The 20,622-nt window shown below is 40.1% G+C and overlaps 1 protein-coding gene and 1 long non-coding RNA gene across 6 annotated transcripts in view; one reads left to right on the forward strand and one right to left on the reverse strand.

The window, feature by feature from the left end:
• Positions 1 to 20,622, forward strand: part of LOC125755407 (myelin transcription factor 1-like) — a 32,572-nt gene that overhangs the window by 6,963 nt on the left and 4,987 nt on the right. The gene's annotated exons all lie outside the window — the stretch shown is intronic.
• LOC118355273 (uncharacterized) overlaps positions 18,148 to 20,622 on the reverse strand; it is a 50,164-nt gene continuing 47,689 nt past the window's right edge. For both annotated transcript variants that reach the window (XR_007411880.1, XR_004817393.2), the window contains exon 4: positions 18,148 to 18,662. This is a non-coding gene — a long non-coding RNA (uncharacterized LOC118355273). The remainder of the gene's footprint in view (positions 18,663 to 20,622) is intronic.

A 20,622-nucleotide genomic window follows, 5' to 3' on the forward strand; every position in this document is an offset into this window, starting at 1 on the left:
CATCATCATAAGGCTGTCCTCCCTCACGGTGTCAACATGGCCCCAGCAATCTCAAGCTTTATGTCCACACAGCACACCAACCGGGAAAGAATACTTTTCTTTCCAAGCATTTTAATGAAGGCTATGTGGCCATGTCTGAGCTGACTGGGGTCAGGCTGCTGGGCTTTTTTGATTGCGTTAAGCATGTAAGAACTCATCCCTAGGGCTCTGAGTTGGATCAGCTTCTCCAGAGCTATTTTACTTACCCATTGTACTCATTTCTTTTTTAGTATATCCTATCACCCCAGGCCAGGCCTCATCATGTCATGCCTGGTTACCAAGAATATCTCAACTAAACTCAAAGATGTCTCCTCCCCATTCAGTCTACAATTACTTATTTAAGTGTTGCTTGCTCTTCTTTCCTATGTCACCCCTTTTCATCTTTATTTCCTCCTGTTTGACACATCCCAAGATTCTATTTATGTTCCAATATTCTTTGCAGTACAGTTTAGACCTTCTCTCCTCTATTGGCATGATTATTCCTCAATTTTCACTTCTCAGCAAATTCTCCCCAGCTACCTGCTAATTCCACCTTAGTACTCCCCAAACACACTCTTCCACCTCTACTCACCCATCAAGATATAAAATCTCTAGAGACACCTGGGTGGCTCAGAGGTTGAGCCTTTGGCTCAGAGTATGATCCCATGGAGTCCTGGGATCAGGTCCCGTGTCAGGCTCTCTGCATGGAGCCTGCTTCTCCTCTCTCTTCCTATGTCTCTCCCTCTGTGTGTGTGTGTGTATCTCATGAAAAATAAATAAATTTTTTTAAAAAGATATAAAATCTCGTGCCAGAACACAGACAAAAGACACCAATAGCAGACATTCCATATTTTAGACTTAAATGTGAACTGATTAAATAAAAAAAAAAATTTGAACTGACTTGTGTTTACACTTCAAAGATGGCTATGTTAGGTTTCCTCTGCTGTATTACCTTTGCACTGAAAATCTGACCAGCACCAGCTCAACATCTTTCAATAAGTAAGCAAATTAACAAGAACCCAGATGTTTGAATTGTGAATTCAGGAGCTTGAATGAAAAACACAAATCTCACAGTGAAATCTAGTCAATAAGAATAGAATGCAGGGGTCCCTGTGTGGCTCAGTTGGTTAAGCATCTGACTTCAACTCGGGTCATGATCCCAGGGTCCTGGGATGGAGCCTAGGGTCTCATCAGGCTCCCTGCTCAGTGAGGAGTCTGCTTGTCCCTCTCCCTCTGCTCCTCCCCCTGCTGGTGCTCTCTTTCTTTCTCTCTCTCTCTCCCTCAAATAAATAAATATAATCTCTTAAAAAAAAAAAAGAATAGAAAGCAATGTGGGTATATAGATTATCTTGATATTTCAATAGCCCTCAGGAGTTGGGATGTTTATCTGATTCTCAAGATTGGGAGTATCCCTCTTAGGATCTTTTATTTCTCCAGGATTTGGTGATCAGATGTGAAAATCTCTGTGGTTAAGTGTGAAACAGATTTCAGGCATTTTTCAAAACCTATTATCATTATTATCTAGGAAATGCTCCATCCACATACTCTTCTGGTTTTGGCTCACTTCAGTCAGTGAATTCTTCCTAAGAACACTTCCCCAATCATTCCAAAAGCAGTTCTCTGAAAAATCTATTTTAGAGGCATAGTTAGAAATGATAGAAGTCAAAGAACCTGTCAAAAAGCACAGATGGTTACATTCTGTGAGAAACAAATGCTTTTAAAACCTCTTCTATTCAAAGCATTAACCAAGAGAAACTGGCCCAACCCCTAGATGTTGCTGAGACCCCTGTCAGTTGGTTCTTTGCTAACATTGATATAAATGATTTTAGTTCATCATAAAAAAAAATTTATTAATCCATTAAAATACAATATTGTCAAATAAGGGCTTCAAGGGATGTATGAGTGAACAGTTAGTAGGATAGATATGCCATAAAGCAAATAACCTAAAATATTAATGGTAGGAATCTAGGTGGTGTGTTTATCGGTGCTCACTGACTGATTCTTTCAATTTTTGTATATGTTTGAAATTCTTCAAAATATAACATTGGAGAAAAAACAGGATGTTCAACAATGATATGAATCAGATTAGCAAGTTGGTACATGGACAGACTGTTGGAAGATGCCCATAAGCAATGGAGAGGAATCTGTATAAACACAGGCATTATGGGGTAAGGTTGGCAGTCACTGGGCAAGATCCGAGGGAAGTTAACATCTGATAGTTCCTGTGAGAGACTCTCAGAGGGTAGACAATAGACACAGCCAGTGGAAGATAAATTCTATTCAGTATCATTTCTCTCACTACTATTAAATGCCCCTTTTCTGAACGCTCTGGAGGGAGGGAAGAGAAAGCCCAGACTCCTGTGTCAAGTGCTTTGCCGAAAATATCTCCTTTACTTCTTGTAGCATGCATGAAAGAAACCACGTTTTATAGTGCTCATTTCCTTTTTGCCTTCACAGCATCCTTACCCCATTTTCAGATAAAAACACAACAGTTTTCCTAGGGAGACTAACCCTCCATCACTGAATGCAGAGCTGATGGCATATCCTGCTGAGTTAAAGGTGTGGAAAGTAACATGAGCAAGGGGAGATCAGTACCCTCTTCAGGAAATTTGAGTCTTGAGCAGTCATAGATGGAGGAATGGTTGGAACTAACAACATGGAAGCCTTGAAGAATGTGTTCATTAATTGTTACTACCTATCGAACTCTCTGAAATCCTGTCATTTTGATTGGCTAGTGTTGTTTCTGTTGTTTGCAGAAGCAATGTAGTTCCCATTTCAGAAATATGGAAACCCAAGACACCTGGCTCGGAGCGTGATCCTGAGGTCCTGGGATCAAGTCCCGCATCAGGCTCCCCACAGGGAGACCCTCTGCCTGGGTCTCTGTGTCTCTCATGAATAAATAAATAAATAAAATCTTTAAAAGAAAGAAAAAAAGGAGACCTAAGCATCAGAGAGATCAAATGTTTTGGCTCAGGTTGCTATTTGATATTTGTCACCAAGACTCTCTAACTCCAAAACCTGTCTCCTTTACTTACTCTACCGTGCTTTCTCAAGTGCTGCAGACTGGATTCAAATCTGGCCTGGGTAGGTAAGTTTGGGAAAGCTGTGTACCAATTTCTAAATGTCAATTTCCTGATCTCTAAAATGGGGTAACAATAGTCATGTATCATAGAATTGCAGTAGAGGGGATCCCTGGGTGGTGCAGCGGTTTGGCGCCTGCCTTTGGCCCAGGGCGTGATCCTGGAGACCCGGGATCGAATCCCACGTTGGGCTCCTGGTGCATGGAGCCTGCTTCTCCCTCTGCCTGTGTCTCTGCCTCTCTCTCTCTCTCTCTGTGACTATCATAAATAAATAAAAATTTATAATAAAAAAAAAGAATTGCAGTAGAATAACATAAGCTAATTCATGTGAGATGTTTGGGCACAGAGCCTGCGACATAAGAAATGTTTGATAAATGTTAGTTGCTCTGATGATGCTGGCAATGATGATGATGATGGTCTTAGTGAGGGTTCCAGCAAGAAAAAGAGGGTATTTGAAGAGATGGATGAAGGAACTGTTTAGAAAAGTAAGGACAAGTTTAAGGAAACACAGAAAGGGTTAGGTGAAGGACCCCAGGGCTAGAAACAACAGCAAGCTGTAGAGAACGGCTCCCCAGCATGGGCTGGGATCCCTAGCTACGCTTCTAAAATTGGGGCTGTGCCTGACACTGTCAACTGTAGCCTTGCATGGAGGGAGCCAGGAAAGTAAATACCCTGCCCTTTCCCTCTCAGTTTACCTCCCAATCTCCTGTCAGTGCCTTGAATTGGCCAAACTGAGCCAGAAGTCAGAGGACAAGGAAGTCTGGTTGCTGCTGTCCATAGAGGCTAGCTTCTCAGAACACAAGGCAGGCTGGAGAAGAGTGGAGACACACTTTAACCCTGAGACACATTTCACCTCAGCATCCTTTTATATGGGGGAAAAAACTTGTGGGACACCTGGGTGGCTCGGTTGGTTAAGTGGCCAACTCTTTATTTTGGCTCAGGTCATGATCTAAGGGTCGTGGGAACAAACCCTGCTTCGGGCTCCATGCTCAGCAGGGAGCCTTCTTCTCTGCCTCTCTCCCTCTGCTCCTTTCCCTGCTCTCTCTCTCTCTCTAAAATGAATATAGTAATCTTAAAAAAAAAAACAAAAAACAAACAAACAAAAACCTTGTGTCCTCAATACAGAGGAACCACAGCTACCATTCATTACAGATGATACGAATTCATTCAAACTTTCACCTAAACCTAAGATGTTAGCCACTACTAGCACCTTTTGTATAAGGTTGCAGAGAATAAAGTGAGAAAAAAATGACTAACATAAAACATAATTGCACAGTCCCGTTTCTGAGGCTAATGTGAGGACTAAGTTGAAAAACATAGTTTCATTCAACTACCACCAATTCTAGGCTCTCCATCCCCTCAGCTGGATCAGGGTGCTTAAAGGCAAGAAAGTTTTAAGACAATTTGGGGGTTCAAGGTTCTTAGTCTTGTCAGTGTTCACCCAAATGTTCCCATCCCGTGTCTGAAGGTCACATTCCCTCTTCTGACCCTTAATAAATCAGACACTGATGTTGCAACTCTTAGACTCAAGTTTGATTGACTCAGATCAAACATGTACTGAAGGGGGTAAGCTCCATTGTTAAAGCTGCCAGAGAGGTTTTCTAATTTTCTACTCGTGCCCTGACTGGATCTTCAAATCGACACTTTGATCTGTGTGCGTTATTTTGGACTAACAGAAAAAGCTAACTCATGCCACTGTCTTGAAAGCTTCCACTGTCGTAGCACCTAAGGACCATGGCCAATAGATTTTCTCAATACCTTGCCCTCCACCTGCACTGCTTCCCAATCTCTGTTACTAGGAATAATTTGAATGACGTGCTATGGATTATGCATATTCCATTCCTGCACCAAGAAAGTTCTACGTTAGCAATGTGTGTCAGTTTCCAATTGCTACCATAACAAATTACCATGAACTTACCACTAAAAAAGATACGTATTTATAATCTTACTGCCCTGTAGGTCAAAAATCACATAGGTCTCACTGGGCTAAAATCAAGACATCAACAGGGCTGTACTCTTGCTGAAGACTCTAGAGGAGGATCTGTTTCCTTGACTTTTCCATTTCTAGAGGCTGCCTGCATTTCATGGCTCATAACCCCCTTCCATGTTTAAAGTCAGAAATGGCTGGTTGGTCTTTTATACCTTATACCACTCCGACACTGATTTTCTGCCTTTCTCTTCCACTTTAAGGACCCTTGTGATTACATTGGGTCCACCTGAATAATCCAGGATAATCCTCCTATCTTGAGGTCAGCTGATTAGCAACCTTAATTGTACCTGCATTCTTTTTTTTTTTTAAGATTTCATTTATTTATTCATGAGACACAGAGAGAGAGAGAGAGAGAGAGACAGGCAGAGGGAGAAACAGGCTCCATGCAGGGACCCTGTCGTGGGACTCGATCCCGGGTTTCCAGGATCATGTCCCAGGCCAAAGGCAGGCACCAAACCACTGAGCGACCCAGGGATCCCTTTACCTGCATTCTTAATTCTCTTTCACCACACAACATATTCATGGATCCCAGGGATTAAGATGTGGACATTTGGGGGAGGACATTATTCTGTCTACCACACAATATAATCCCAATATACAATTTTGGAGATCTGTTTCTTGAGGCCACTCATAGTGAGATTACTGCATCAGTCTGGGACCTGCCAGAAAACAAATGGCACATTCAAAAGGAACGATTGTTAAACACTAAGTGAATAGGCAATTTACAAAGATGTGGGCAGGGTTAAAGGAAATCAACTAGGGATCATAAAGCACCCTAAAGACAATAATAGCAGAAAGGAACCAGGATTGGAGGAAACAGCTAATTGGGTGAGGGCTGTGGCCTTAGATAAACACAGCCAGAGCCAAATCATGGCCCAGGAAGGAGCCAGAAAAATAAATACCCTAACCTTTCCTTCCACTCTTTGATCCCCTCCCAGCACTGCCTATTGGCTAAACCTGCCCATTCCAGAAGGCAAGAGAGCAGGGTTGATGTGGACAATAAAAAATCAGCATCTCAGGACATGAAGCAGGTGGATAAAGGTAAACAGCCTGTGTGCATGGGCAGACTATACACACATATTATTTAAATAATTCTTACTGAAGGAGAAATGGAGCTTACCACCCAGCAGGGCATGTGTATTTTCAAATAGCCAGTTTAGCACAAATTAATCTACAGGTAGAATTTATGGGGAAATATTTTTGAGCTGCAAGGCCTAAAGGAAGTCCTAGCCATGAAATTACACTATAGCCATGAAATACACTAGTACAACTAATAAAAATAAAGAGGTACCATATATACACAGAAATATATGGACCAGAGAGAATTTCATTTAGTCACAGTGATGACAGCTCTGATGCAAAGGGTTTAGCTGCTAAGGAATCATAACTTTCCCATCATTTCAACAGGACTTTATGAATAAACATAGTGGTGATCATCATCACACCCTGGATGAAATGTTAGTCTGGCAGTGTATGTAGGTTATATATTGCTTTTCATCTTGCCAGTGGTTACCCAGACACATCACATCATTTTTCCAATAACTACGGTCCAAAAGTAGGGAAAGCAAAGAAACCAATATGTTTGTGTCAGTCACTCACATGCCATGTGCACGAAAAAATTACCAACCAACCCAACAAAACCACCAGCTTGGCTAAATACTGGCTCCGGAAAAACAGTCTTCTGCACAGTGGAGAAATTTCTAGTGAGAGAGAAAGACACAGTCATAGAGGAAAGAGCATTTTAGCAAATGGGAAAGTCTTCCAAGGAAAACTCAATGCAGAAGAAATTCTTTCTCCTTCCTCAGAACACAGAGGTCTATACATTCCTACCTCTGCAATGTCTGGAGGGAAGGACCTCACAGAGAGCAGTTGCTCTTTTTTTCAAAGTGAAGTTTGGAAAGAACAGCACTTCCAAGGCTCTGCATTGCATTTGTCTGTGGAATCATTTCACTGGTAAAGAAATAGTGAGGGCATTTTTAGATACACAGTGACTGAAGTCTGGATAATTGAGGTCAAGATAATCTTCACTTGATTTTTTTCAAAAAAAAAAAAAAAGGTTAAGAACAATACCTGCTTATTATTCTGAAACATTTAAGCAGTAAGGAATAATCCAAAGTGAAAAGCAAAAATTTTCCTCTTTTTTTTCTCTTTCCTTTCCTCCTTCTCTCCTTTTTTCCTCATATATATACATGTATATATATACACATATATATACACACATATATATTTATATATATACATACATATATATATATATATATTCTCTAGCCACTTACACATACATTCTGAGGGACAACTAGTAATCTGCCAAACACACTTTAACAAAGAAGGAATTTACAGAAGGCTATTGGGTAGCTTATAGGATTATCAGAAGTCTTGAGAACCAGGAAGAGAAAAGCAGTCAAACACCTAAGGGTTCCCAGATAGCTCTGAGCACCATCAAGTTCATGTCCTTGAAATGGCCCATGAAGCTGACATTACTGCCAGTGCCACACTTGGATACCTGTTACAAATACATCTGAACGTGCCATCATGGGACACTTACTATTCTCCTCACATTTTCTACTCCTCTACCATTGTACAAATGGTCCCTACCTCCTCTGCATCTTTATATTACAACCTTCATATCTGTGGTCTTGGGTAGAAGAGTTGGATTGGCAGACTCTGTCTGATTGGCTGAATCATAGCTTCCAGAGGGTAAGGAGAGAGAATGTTTGGTTACTAGGGTGGGTGACAGGCTGCTGCTGCCAAGGGTCACACAATAGAGATCTCAAATTGGAACAGGGTTTGGATACTGAGCCGTCCAAGACAGACAAATGTCTATTACACAGATTCTGTTCTTTGAGTGGACAAGTTGTCTGTCGAGAGATCCAGCTCAAAGCTTCCCCGGTAGCAACCCCAAGAGAAAGACAACATCTAACAATATCCATTTGTTAAGCTCAGGAGATATTCTGACACCATTTGGGTGCTCATCCCTGCACCAATTACTGAGATCACTAGCATGGGGTATTTTGATTGGCTCAATCTGGACAAACATGCCCACATTCGTGACAGGGAGTGGTTAGGCAGGCACCATAACTGAAAACCACTGGGGCACCTAGGTGGCTCAGTTGGTTAAGTCTCTGCCTTCAGCTCAGGTCATGATCCCAGGGACCTGGAATGGAGCCCTGTATCTGGCTCCCAGCTAAGTGGGGAATCTGCTTCTCCCTCTCCCTCTTCCACTACCATTGATTTGCACACACTCTCTCTGTGTCAAATAAATAAATAAAATCTTTTAAAAAATAGAATAAAACCATTCGTAACCCAGGAAGTGGAGAGAGGATGGTTGTTCCAAGGATGATACACAAGAAGACAGAAACATAATGCACATTTTAAGAGGTCTCATGGGGCAGCCCCAGTGGCTCAGCGGTTTAGCGCTGCCTTCAGCCTAGGGCATGATCCTGGGGTCCCGGGATCGAGTCCCATGTCCGGCTCCCTGCATGGAGCCTGCTTCTCCCTCTGTCTGTCTGTCTGTCTGTCTCTCATGAATAAATAAATAAAATAAAATCTTAAAAAAAAAGAAATGAGAATCAAATTATGGATCAGATAATCATGAGACCTCTTTTTTTTTAAGATTTTATTTACTTATTCATGAAAGACAGAGAGACAGAAAGACAGAGAGACAGAGAGAGAGAGAGAGAGAGAGAGGCAGAAACACAGGCAGAGGGAGAAGCAGGCTCCAAGTAGAAAGCCTTATGTGGGACTCAATTCCAGATCTCCAAGATCATGCCATGGGCTGAAGGTGGCGCAAAACTGCTGAGCCACCCAGGCTGCCCTCATTTCTTTTTTTATTTTTTTTTTTATTTTTTTTTTAAATTTTTATTTATTTATGATAGTCACACACAGAGAGAGAGAGAGAGAGAGAGAGGCAGAGACACAGGCAGAGGGAGAAGCAGGCTCCATGCACCGGGAGCCTGACGTGGGATTCGATCCCGGGTCTCCAGGATCGCGCCCTGGGCCAAAGGCAGGCGCCAAACCTCTGCGCCACCCAGGGATCCCTCATTTCTTTTTTTAAATTCAGTTATTACACTTTCCTTTTTTAGTTACCTGAATATCACCATAAAACTTCAGATGCTTTTATTAATGGATCTCAAATTTCATTAAGTAGCTCTTTAAAACTATAGATAAGACTTGAGCCTTGATGGGGCACCTGGATGGCTCAGTAGTTGAGCCTCTGCCTTTGGCTCAGGTCATTTTCCTGGGGTCCTGGGATAAAGTCCCATATCAGGCTCCCTGTGAGGAGACTGATTCTCCCTCTACCTGTGTCTCTGCCACTCTCTCTGTGTCTGTCATCAATAAATAAATAAAATCTAAAAAATAAAAAATAAAAAAAAAAAGACTTGAGCCACAGTAGAACAACTGGTATGGGATTAGCCCTCCTTCTATAAACAACTACAAAACTACAAAATACAGAAGCACTGGCATTTTGAAGCATTGGCAGCACAAGTCTGTGATCCTTGAGAAGAAGGAAAATTCACAAGGTGGTCCCCACAATTGTCATCTTTCTCTGCCTAGGGACAACTTCAGAGTTTGGAATTGCTCCACTGGTTAGGATATTTAGAATGAAACAAGCTTCTAGGAAGGGAGGAGCTACACAGAAATGAGACTCAAAAGTCTGGGTGAGGGTTCTTCATGAGACCTTGGCTAAGGACTGGACTATGCATGTTCTGGGTAAGAGCACACAGGGCTTACCAGAGAGTAGGAGAAAGGGATGTTAGAGATGAAACTGGGAAATGTTAGTGTGCCAGTCCAGCCAGAGAGTAGAGACCTCATTAACACCCTGACTACCCACCTGAGATATGAAAACACCATGCTTTAAGAATAAGGACTGTGACCTAGCAAGGCCTACAATAGGCCCACCCTAACAAAACCTAAAAACAAGACAAGATCTGGAGAGCCATCATAGTCTGGAAGTTTATTCTACCCAGATTATGGAGTCTTAGAAAACACCAGCACTTTCCACATATCTGCCATAACAGAGCATGAAACAAGTCTTCATAGATTCAAGGTGTTCAGCTAGCAAGTAAATTACTTCCTGAAGAAAAATCAACACTCTTCAGAGGAAGATTAGGGAAAATAAAAATTGAGGAATGCCTGGGTGGCTCAGTTGGCTAAGTGTCTGACTCTTCATTTTCGCTCACGTTGTGATCTCAGTGTTGCAAGACTGAGCCTTTCCTTGGTCTCCACATTGGGTGTGGAGCCTGCTTAAGATTCTCTCTTCCTCTATCCTTCTGTCCCCCACCTCTCCCCTAAAGAAAAGAAGAGAAAGGAAAGGAAAAAACTATGGTAAAAAACATAAAAAATTCTAAAACTAAAATGTATAACAGCTTAAATGAAAAGTTCCCTGGAAAGGATTCACAGCTGAATGGAAATAACAGAAAAAATAATCAGTGAGCTTGAAGACAGATTAATAGAAATTACCAAATATAAAGAACATTAAGTAAAAATTGTAAAGAAAAATCGAGTCTCAGGGATATGTAGGATAATGTAAAACATTCTGACATATGTGTAATTGAAATGCCAGAAAGAAAAGAAAGTGAAGAAGATACATAAAAACATTTTGTAAAAGTAGTGGTTCAAATTTTCCTAGATTTGATGATTAACATTGACTTACTGATCCCAGAAGCATAGTCAGTTCCAAGCAGGATATTAATTACTAAGCATATAAAGAAAACCACATGTAGACACATGGGATGTGTAGACACATAATAATAACTACTGGACATGATGCGTGAAAAGACAAATCTAATGAATAGTGTTGGAAAACAGACGAGTGCTTCTCTGGGTCTGGGAGGGGAGAGAGAAGGTTGATTGGAAAGAATCACGAGAGAACTTTGGAAATGATGTTCTATGCATTGACTGTGAGGGTGGCTAATGGCTTTAATCATTGTCAAAACTCATCACGCTGCATACTTAAAATGTGTACATCTTATTGTATGCAAATTATTTCTAAATAAGGTTGACTTATAAAACAAGAGGGATACTTAGTCAAGATAACACTTCAAACATTCTAATTCATTTTCTGTCTTATTTCCATGCTTTTAGTCTTTGTATTTTTATTCATAGAAATCCAATTTTTGTTCCTTCCTGCAAAAGAATAAACTGGACCACAAATGAAAACTTGAGACACATAACTGACATGTGATTTGCCTTTCCCCCTCTTTAATTGCAGATCTCAGCCTAGTGAAGTTCATTTTATACAAAATACACTCAACTACACATCTTCTCCTGTCATTCGATATTTAATCTCTTAATGGAATGGCACCGTTTCTGCATCTACTCATTGGATATTACATATTACTGTTACTATATGTTAAAATGCAGATTATATAAAATTCCACTTTTTAAATATTCATAACATTATCGATGAATATGAAAGTGCTGTAAAACCAACATGTGTTTATGATTTGCCATTTTGTTTCTTGCTTAATTATTTAAAAAATTAAAACTTCAATATTTTGGAAGTGATGCAGATTTCAACTTATGTTTTATAAGTATTCTGAGAATTTTATCCAATACTGACAGATTTTTAGGTAATTTGTATGGGAGTTAAATGCTTTAAATTACTTAAAGAGTTATGGTTTGGAATTAGCTCTTCCCTTCCAAAGAAATGGGTTAGCTGTAGATGAAGGCAGATTCTGGTTGAGGTTTTGTGATGTAAAATTAATGGGTAGCAAAATGCTAGAAGAAGGCAGAAGAGAGATCACCTCAGTGCACAATACAGTGGTAGAAAGCAAGCCTGTGGAGTTATTTTGGTCAGTTCTAATAAAAAATGTTTTAAAGGATGAGCCTATAGGAGTGAAATAAGATGATATAAACAGAGAAGAACAGTATATTTGATAAATTACTGCTGAGATAAAGAGGTTTTATATTAAGAAATACATAGCAGAAGAATGAAGATAAACTTTAACCACAAGCTTACAGGAGACCAGATGGTCTTTTTCAGCCTAGAATTTGGAACTGGCACATAGGCTTTAAATCCTGATTTCATTGCTTAATGCCTATTTGATTCCCCTAAGTCTCAGTCACATGTTTGAAAAACAGCTCTATGATGGTCCTTGACTTTCAAGATTATTGTGAAAATTAAATGAGATAATACACGAAGATTGCCTTACATGGTCTATGGCACGTAGACACATCCCTCAACGGCAGACCAAAAGAAAATGGCCAGTATCTTTCCAATAGACTAAATGACAAATGCGGCAAAGGATTTTCTTTCTGGCTCCTACAAAGGTGTAAAAGTCAGGCTCTATGGAAAGGATATCTGTCATTGCACTAATCATGCTTCAAGTGGCCCAATGGCCCCAGAGGGAAGCTCATACTCTAGATTTTCTGGGATCCAACCATTTTATGCTGTAGAAGGAAGTTGAGAGCAAGGTGACCTTCTTCTGAATGACAGAGAAGCTGTTCTTATGGGCTGTGATGATGATGTTAGCAATGACAGCCATTTCCCTAACCAAGTTGACGACTGACCCAAAAATGAGATTAAAAACTATACATTTTTTCCCCCCTGAGCCCTGGAAAGCCTGAAGGGAGGACTAAATATGAAACAGGCTTGAGACCTGGATGATGTCCAGGTCAATGACTACGGAATACTCTTCTAATTGTTTTGTCGCTACAGACTTAATGCTCACAATATGCCAATGTCTGCACATTTTTATTTAGGACATGAAATAATAATTTAATTATGACAGGCAGTTCAAAATGGTGACTACTACATTTTTGTCTCCTGAAGAAATATACCAATTCTCTTACCCATTCTGGAATATTGTGAGGCGGGGAGGCGGATGGGGAGGGCAGAAGGACAGAGCAGGGAAGAGGAGGTTGCGGCAGAGGAAGAAGTGAACACATGAGTTACATCATCTGCTGCCCCACTGAAGGGACAGAGAACTTAGAGGGTTTGACATCTACATGACATAATATATTGCCATAGGAACCACTATTGCCTTAAATAATACGAGATTGGAGGGTTTTCTTTTGTTTTTAATTTTAGTTTTTCTCAAAATAGTGATTCTATGCAGTAAAAATCAAATAATAAAGAATTCATGAAACTCAATATTTCCCCAGCCACCTCTTGATATATTTTCATTTCTTTTAATTGTTTCTGTACTTAATTCTTTAGCTAGTTATTTCCACGAGGGTAGTTACTGTAATTATAACTCTCTATTCTTATTATCATTTATAATCATGATGAATTAACATATAAGAAATGAAAATTTACCTCATATTAACCTCTTCTTTCCCTTTCTCTTTCCAATCTTTAGTATTCAGATTATTTTTTTAATTCTTCCATTAGGTACTTTGTAAGGTGATATAATATGATTAAAGTATTTGTTTCCATTGATTTTCTACTGTGCCATTCCAATCTGGAAAATAGCCTTGCCCTTCCTCTGCATATGCTTCCACCCTGCCTCCATCTATCAGCTCTCTATTATTCTACCTTGTCAAGTATTTATTAATAATTACATTTTGTCCTGAAATTCCACCAATATTCCTGCTTTGTTTACAGGTTGACTCTGAAATTTAAAAATGAATAAGTAGTGCTTACATTAGTATAACAATGTAAATATTGTCTACTGCTTGGCAAAGTAGCATATTAGGATTACTTTTCATTTTCTTTAGGCTTTACAGTGTCAGGGTGGAGCCACTTTAAAGAGGCTCTTCCTAGCATCAAAGCCAAATAGATTTCCCTTTTTCCACCAAGTCATTTGCTTAAATAGACACCACATTTTGGATTGCCTCTTATTGAGGCACTTTTCTTAGAGTCTTTGTTTTTCTCAGTCTTTTTTGACCTCTCTTACTGGATGAGAGGCTGACATCTCAGCCTTTTATTAATATTCTCAATCATTGCCACGTTTCATCACATATTTTATTCCACTGAGACTTCCCTCCTGGTCCCGTCAAGCCTCTTGCTCCACTCGGGCCTGAGGCTCTAGATCTCCTGCAAATGTCACCCTGAAAATTCCCATCATTGTCTGATTTAGTTGGATCGACCTATGTCTTCCTTTTATTTTTTTATTCCATTATGCTGGAGGGAGTACATCCTCCAGTACCTAACACAAATTGTTTGCAAATTGCATTTCCTGAGTGCTATCACACTGCAATCTTTTCTCATTATTGGCCAGAATTTTAGGATGAAAATAATTTTCTTTAACATCTTCCAAGCATCCAGCCATGCTCTTTAGAAGTCTGATGGCAGTCTGATTCCCGTCCCCTCACATGTGAACTATTGTATCTCTCTGAAAGCTTTGGGAGATATTTTCTTTTCAGAGTCGGTGATTTTATGAGGATGAAGGGAAGAGCTTCTCAGACTACAGGGCAATCTGAGGAAGTCTCAGCCAGTCCCCTGGGATACTTCCAGTTGACAGAATTGACCAGACTCTAGGATCCCCACCTTGTTCAATCATTGCCTAGGAGCTTCCAGTGAGTGAGGGCTTGGAGCGGATGCTGAGATGGATTCCAAAGCTACGGCACTTGTAGACGCTAGACCAATAGCACTACTTCCAGTAGGCTCTGCTCCAAGGGAGATCAAAGAGGTACACCCCCTTACCTGCCCCCCTGGGGTCTACAAAATTGAACAATGGGAGAAGAAAGAGGTGTTAGACCTACATCACAGACTAAAGGCTCTCCATCTACTCCTGTTCCTTCTCCCTTTTATCTTTCATAGGCATGAATTCCCAATACTCCTCTTATACTTGTTACTTTATCTTGACTTTTGCTTCCCAGAGGACTAGAACTGACATAGCGCCCCATCTTTTCTTTATGAATATACTATCTTCTCATACTCCTCCTAATATATTTTGCTTATTCTTATAACACCCAATACATTTTTTTAAATGCATTTTACCAAATAGAGTGACCCAGTAGGTTCAAATCACATTGCAGGGAACCAAAATTAATTAGAAAAAAAGATGCCATCATACATAAAAAAAAAAGATTAAGACAGAGGCTAGGTGCACCATCCCCCAAGTTTCAAGAGGAGGTAAAATTTTTAATAATTCTAAGAGTTGAAATAAAATAGCAATAGGATGTGAAATTTTGATCCTGTTCTATCTGCTACTGCATAAAAATTTCAGATTTGTGGCAAGATATGCTGCTACCTCATTCAAATTATCAGCAGCAGGGAGCATGCCGGACCTTATACTTCTAGTTATCCTCATACTTGCCCAGTCTTGTCTTGACACTGGATTTTTGGATTGTGGAGAGCAGGGGCCACGTCTTCTCTTCAGTGCCTCATAGTACTAACAGCAAGAATAGCTGCTGATTATTGTATGCTAACCATACGCCAAGTAAACTGGTAAACACTTTATATCCATTGTTTTATTTAATCCATGCAAAGAATCCAGTATTGGGTTTTTGTGGGGTTTTTTTAAGTTATTTATTTATTTGTAAGAGAGAGAAAGCACAAGCAGAGAAAGAACAAAGGAGGAGGGCAAGCAGATTCCCTGCTGAACAGGGAGCCCTATGTGGGGCTTGATCCCAGGAGCCTGAGATCATGACCTGAGCTGAAGGCAGACACTTAACCGACTGAGCCATCCAGTCACCAGCAAACAATCCAGTTCTACACATGGGAACACTAAACCTCCAAAAGACTATGGAAGTGGCCCATGTTCCTAGATTTTGAAGGAGACATACGTGTGCCAGCCCCCAGGATCTATGTTCTCAGTCACACCCACATACTGTCTTTGCCTGTGTCTAACACACACAAGACCCTCAATAGCTTAAGTTACATATACAAACAGGTAATAAAAACCTCATTGGATGTCATGTAATATGTATTTTATAGACTTGTGATGGGGAGGGAATGTGTAGAGCCAACTAAGTCTTATACATTTGAAATGATCTTCCTGGGAAGAAGCACCCTGTCAACATTGAATCATCTTTCATTTGAAGTTCCCTGACCCTGGAGCTCTACTAAGAAACAGCTATTTAATCGTTGAAATACAGATGCTGATTAGGAGACAGAGTGGAACAAGTTTTTTTTTTAATTTTTTTTTTTTATTTCTCCTCTTCTATCCTTCAGGGCCTCTGTGGGAGGGGAGGTAATGTGTATGCTTGCTCTCTTATAGAAAACCATCTCTTTATTTAGCTGAACCTCTCTTCATGCCCCTGAAGAAGTAATTAAACCAAATCATTGACCTCTTCTGGAGTAACTCATGAGTCATTTTTTGTTATGTGAAAGAAAAAGTGTTTGGAAAAAGAAAATGCCGTTGGTCTAGAACTAGAATAAAAAGTTCATACAGAAAATAGGCACAGGAGGTTTGGCAGTGTCTTTGTGGTAATTATTTTCCTAATATTCAGAAACATGAACTTTTTTTAAGATTTATTTTTATTTTTTTATGATAGACATAGAGAGAGAGAGAGAGAGGCAGAGACACAGGCAGAGGGAGAAGCAGGCTCCATGCAGGGAGCCCAACCAGGGACTCGATCCCGGGACTCCAGGATCGCGCTTGGGCCAAAGGCAGGTGCGAAACTACTGAGCCACCCAGGGATCCCCAGAAACATGAACTTTTATAATAACAAATGCCATACCTTTTGTTCTTAAAAGTCCTTTGTGTATTGCACAGAATTCACCAGGGATTGCTTGTCATGACAGTTACCGTTTTGCATTCAGCTGCTTATTAGAAGGTTAGAATTTGCCTGAGAATTGACTATGTGATTCCTCTTCCTACTCTGGGAAGAATACAGTTATGCGGAGGCGAAATTCCATTTGTTTTTCCTCCTAAACTCTTCCGTCACATATCCATACTACCATAACGTGTATTCACTTCCCTCAACTCATTCCTTCAGAAGTCACCAGAGATTGGCAATCCTAACACCAGAATATAAAGTGGCAATCCCAATCTTTAAACTGAGCTGTGACATGGACAAGGGACTGGCATGCAAAAGATGTTTAGAAACTAAGGCTGGCTAGTGCTTGGGTACTGTTTCTGTTGATGGCCAATCTTAGGGTCTATGGGAAACATTCAAGCTGATACTCTTGACTCCGTTGCTATTGCTTTGCTTGTCTGTTTGAAAGCGTCGTGTCCCCTGATTCAGAGCCAACTGACGTGTTTGCTTTTTCTCAAAATTGACTTAATGCAAGCAAGACTTTAAAAATTGAAAATATTTTTTTTGAGAGATACAATTGATCTGTAAGGACAAGGAGACAGTTGCCTAGTGATCTGAAGTTCATTCATTCTGCAAATATTTAGCAATTACTTACTGCTTTAAATCCCTGGGCTGAATGCCAGGTATATGGTGGAATAAGACAGACATCCCTAATAAGGTCACTGCCATCATGGACTGATGGCACATGTATCTTCATCTAAACATACATGAATTAGGGTTACTGTGGGTCAAAGGCAAGGTCTGGGGAGCTATGAGAATGAGCAAGAAAGGGAAGCATTATCACTTACAAGAGATAGATCTCTACGAAGAGAAACTGCTCTAAGAAATAAAATCTAGGGATGCCTGACTCAGTGGTTGACCGTCTGCCTTTGGCTCAGGGCATGATCCTGGGGTCCCAGGATTGAGTTCCACATCAAGTTCCCCGAGAAGCCTGCTTCTCCCTCTGCCTGTGTCTATTTCTCTCTGTGTCTTTCATGAATAAATAAATAAAATCTTTTTTAAAAAATAAAATTAAAATAAATAAAATAAAATAAAATCTATTTAAAAAGCAAAGCAAACAAACAAACAAACAAACAAAATAAAGAATATATTTGTATTTGGTTGTATTTACAAGAAACAAAGGGTATTCCAAGAACTGATAAAAGTGGTTACCTATGGACAGTGGGGGCATGGGGCAGATGGGGACAGGGGTGGGAGTCAGACCTTTTTTTTTTAAAAAAAAAAAAGATTTTATTTATTTACTCATGAGAGACACAGAGAGAGACAGAGAGAGAGAGAGAGAGAGAGAGAGAGGCAGAGACACAGGCAGAGGGAGAAGCAGGCTCCATGTGGGAGCCTGATGTGGGACTCAATCCCGGGTCTCCAGGATCAAGCCCTGAGTGGAAAGCAGACTCAACTGCTGAGCCTCCCACATGTCCCTGATTTCAATTCTTTTGCATAAATACTCAGAAATGGGATTGCTGGATCATGCACTATTTCTATTTTAATTTTTTAAAAGATTTTATTTATTTGGCAGAAAGAGAGAACACAAGCAGGCAGGAATGGTACGCAGAGGGAGAGGGAGAAGCAGACTCCCCGCTGAGCAGAGAGCCCAGCATAGGGCTGGATCCTAGGACCCAGGGATCATGACCTGAACAGAAGGCAGACACTTAACTGACTGAGCCACCCAGGCCCCCCTCTATTTTATTTCTTTTTAGAGACATCCATGTTTTCCACAGTGGCTGTACCATCTCACATTCCCACCAACAATGTACAAAGGTTGCCTTTCTTCCACAGCCTCATAAACTTGTTATCTTTTGCGTTTTTGATAATAGCCATCCGGACAGGTACGAGATGGTATCTCATTGAGGTATTGGTTTGCATTTCTCTGACTATTCGTGATGTTAACCATCTTTTCATTTACTGGTTGGCCATTTATGTCTTCTCTGGAAAAAAAAAAAAAAGTCTAGTCAAGTCCTTTGCTCATTTTTAAATTAGGTTATTTTCTTTACACTTTTGAATCAAAGGAGTTCCTCATATATTTAGGATATTGGCACCTTTCAGATACAAGGCTTGCAAATATTTTCTCCTATTCCACAGGTTGCCTTTTTACTCTGTTATATTGTTTGCTGTGCAGAAACTTTTCAGTCTGACTTAGTCCCACTTGTTTATCTTTGCTGTTGTTGTCTGTGCTTTTGGCATCATATCAAAAAGATCATTGCCAAGAAGTTCTTCCCTTATGTTTTCTCCCAGGAGTTCCTTTCAGGTCTTACATTTAAATCTTTAATGCATTTTGTGGGCTGTTCAATGAGTTCTATTTGAAGAAAACTAAAAACTGTCCATTCCATTCTTAGTCTTAGGCACTGCTTGATGGGATTTGCCTTCACCTCTGCCTTGCTTCTGGTCCTTTGGGATAGCCTAACCCACCCACTCACTCACTAGCTTTTTTGCATTCTCTAGCTTCTGAGATAATCATCCCCTTAGGCCACACCTTTGTCCTTGGTTCACTGTGCTTCCAGATAAATCCTACTCCTGACTGTAGGATCCTAACTTCAGCCCTGCCTCTGACCTTTAGGACTAACATTTGCATTTGTTTACCATTCAAACTTTGGTTGTACTTAAACAAACAAAATATACTTGGCTATGGTTTGGGTATCAATCGTGGTGGTCTCCTTAATTGGGGAAAGGTTGGCAAGTAGGAAGTTAGGATAATTCACATTTTGTGCAGAAGATATATTTATTGGTACGACGAAAGAGTCAACATCTGGGTATGGTTTCCAACCAAAGAAGTAGAGAATTTATAAAAGAGCCACTTGATTCTCTAATGTGACATGATAAACATGGCTTCTTGTAAAAGCATTTTACGGAAAAACAGAATGCCACAACACCAGGCTGACAGTAAAGACAATTCTGTCAACAACTAACAACTGGAGATGTTCCATGCAGCTTTCAGGAATTGCTTGATTTGAAAAAATTAAAAAAAAAAAAAAGATAAGGAATAAGCTATATGAAAGTGTAAGGTTGAGCAAGCCATACACTAATGTCCAGAATTTTAAGGAAAGAAGGGCATTGTGGGTGCATCTCCAACCTAAAGTGAACACTGGACTTGACAACCAGAGAGAACTCATCCTAATGATGCTCGCCCTCCCCAACTCTCTACATTCTGTGCATTCTCTGCAATTTCCAAGAGGCAGGAAAACGAGGTATCATTACTATATTTTATGTTACCTATCAACAGGCAGAAATTGCACACCAGCACATGCCTCACATTGGAAATAAGTCCCTTTACACTGACATAAGAAAGAGAAATAACAATGTAAAACAAAGAGTGACTATTTTGCGGGCTTAAAAACATCTATAGCTTGATATTTCTAGACACAAGCATATAAAAGATCTACTTTTGTATTCCTCAGTAAAATTTTTATGCTTATAAGACTTTCTAGAGAATGCTTAACTTTATTTGTTTTTAAAGATTCTATTTGTTTATTTGAATTAGTGAGCAAGAGAGAGCAAGAGTGGGGGAGGAGCAAGGGGAAAGGGAGAAACAGACTCTCTGCTAAGCAGGAAGCCCGCTTAGATCCCAGAACTCTTAGATCATGACCTGAGCAGAAGGCAGATTGGTCCCAAGACTCTGAGATCATGACCTGTGCAGAAGGCAGACACTTAACTGACTGAGCCATCCAGGCACCCCAAGAATGCTTAACTTTAAACTGATAATTTAATTTTCTTCTTCTACAGATCTATTTCCCCTGATATATATGTATAAACCCAGACACTATGAAAACAAAGATGTATTTTTTACTTCTCCCTCTCCTCCTCCTCTTTCTTCATCACTTCTAAGAAAAGGAGCAGAAAGTGTGCTTAATATAGAGAATCATGATGAAGAAAATGCAAAGTCACAGAAAT

The sequence above is a fragment of the Canis lupus genome, chromosome 7 (genome assembly GCF_003254725.2).
Source record: "Canis lupus dingo isolate Sandy chromosome 7, ASM325472v2, whole genome shotgun sequence".
Taxonomy (NCBI): Eukaryota; Metazoa; Chordata; class Mammalia; order Carnivora; family Canidae; genus Canis; species Canis lupus.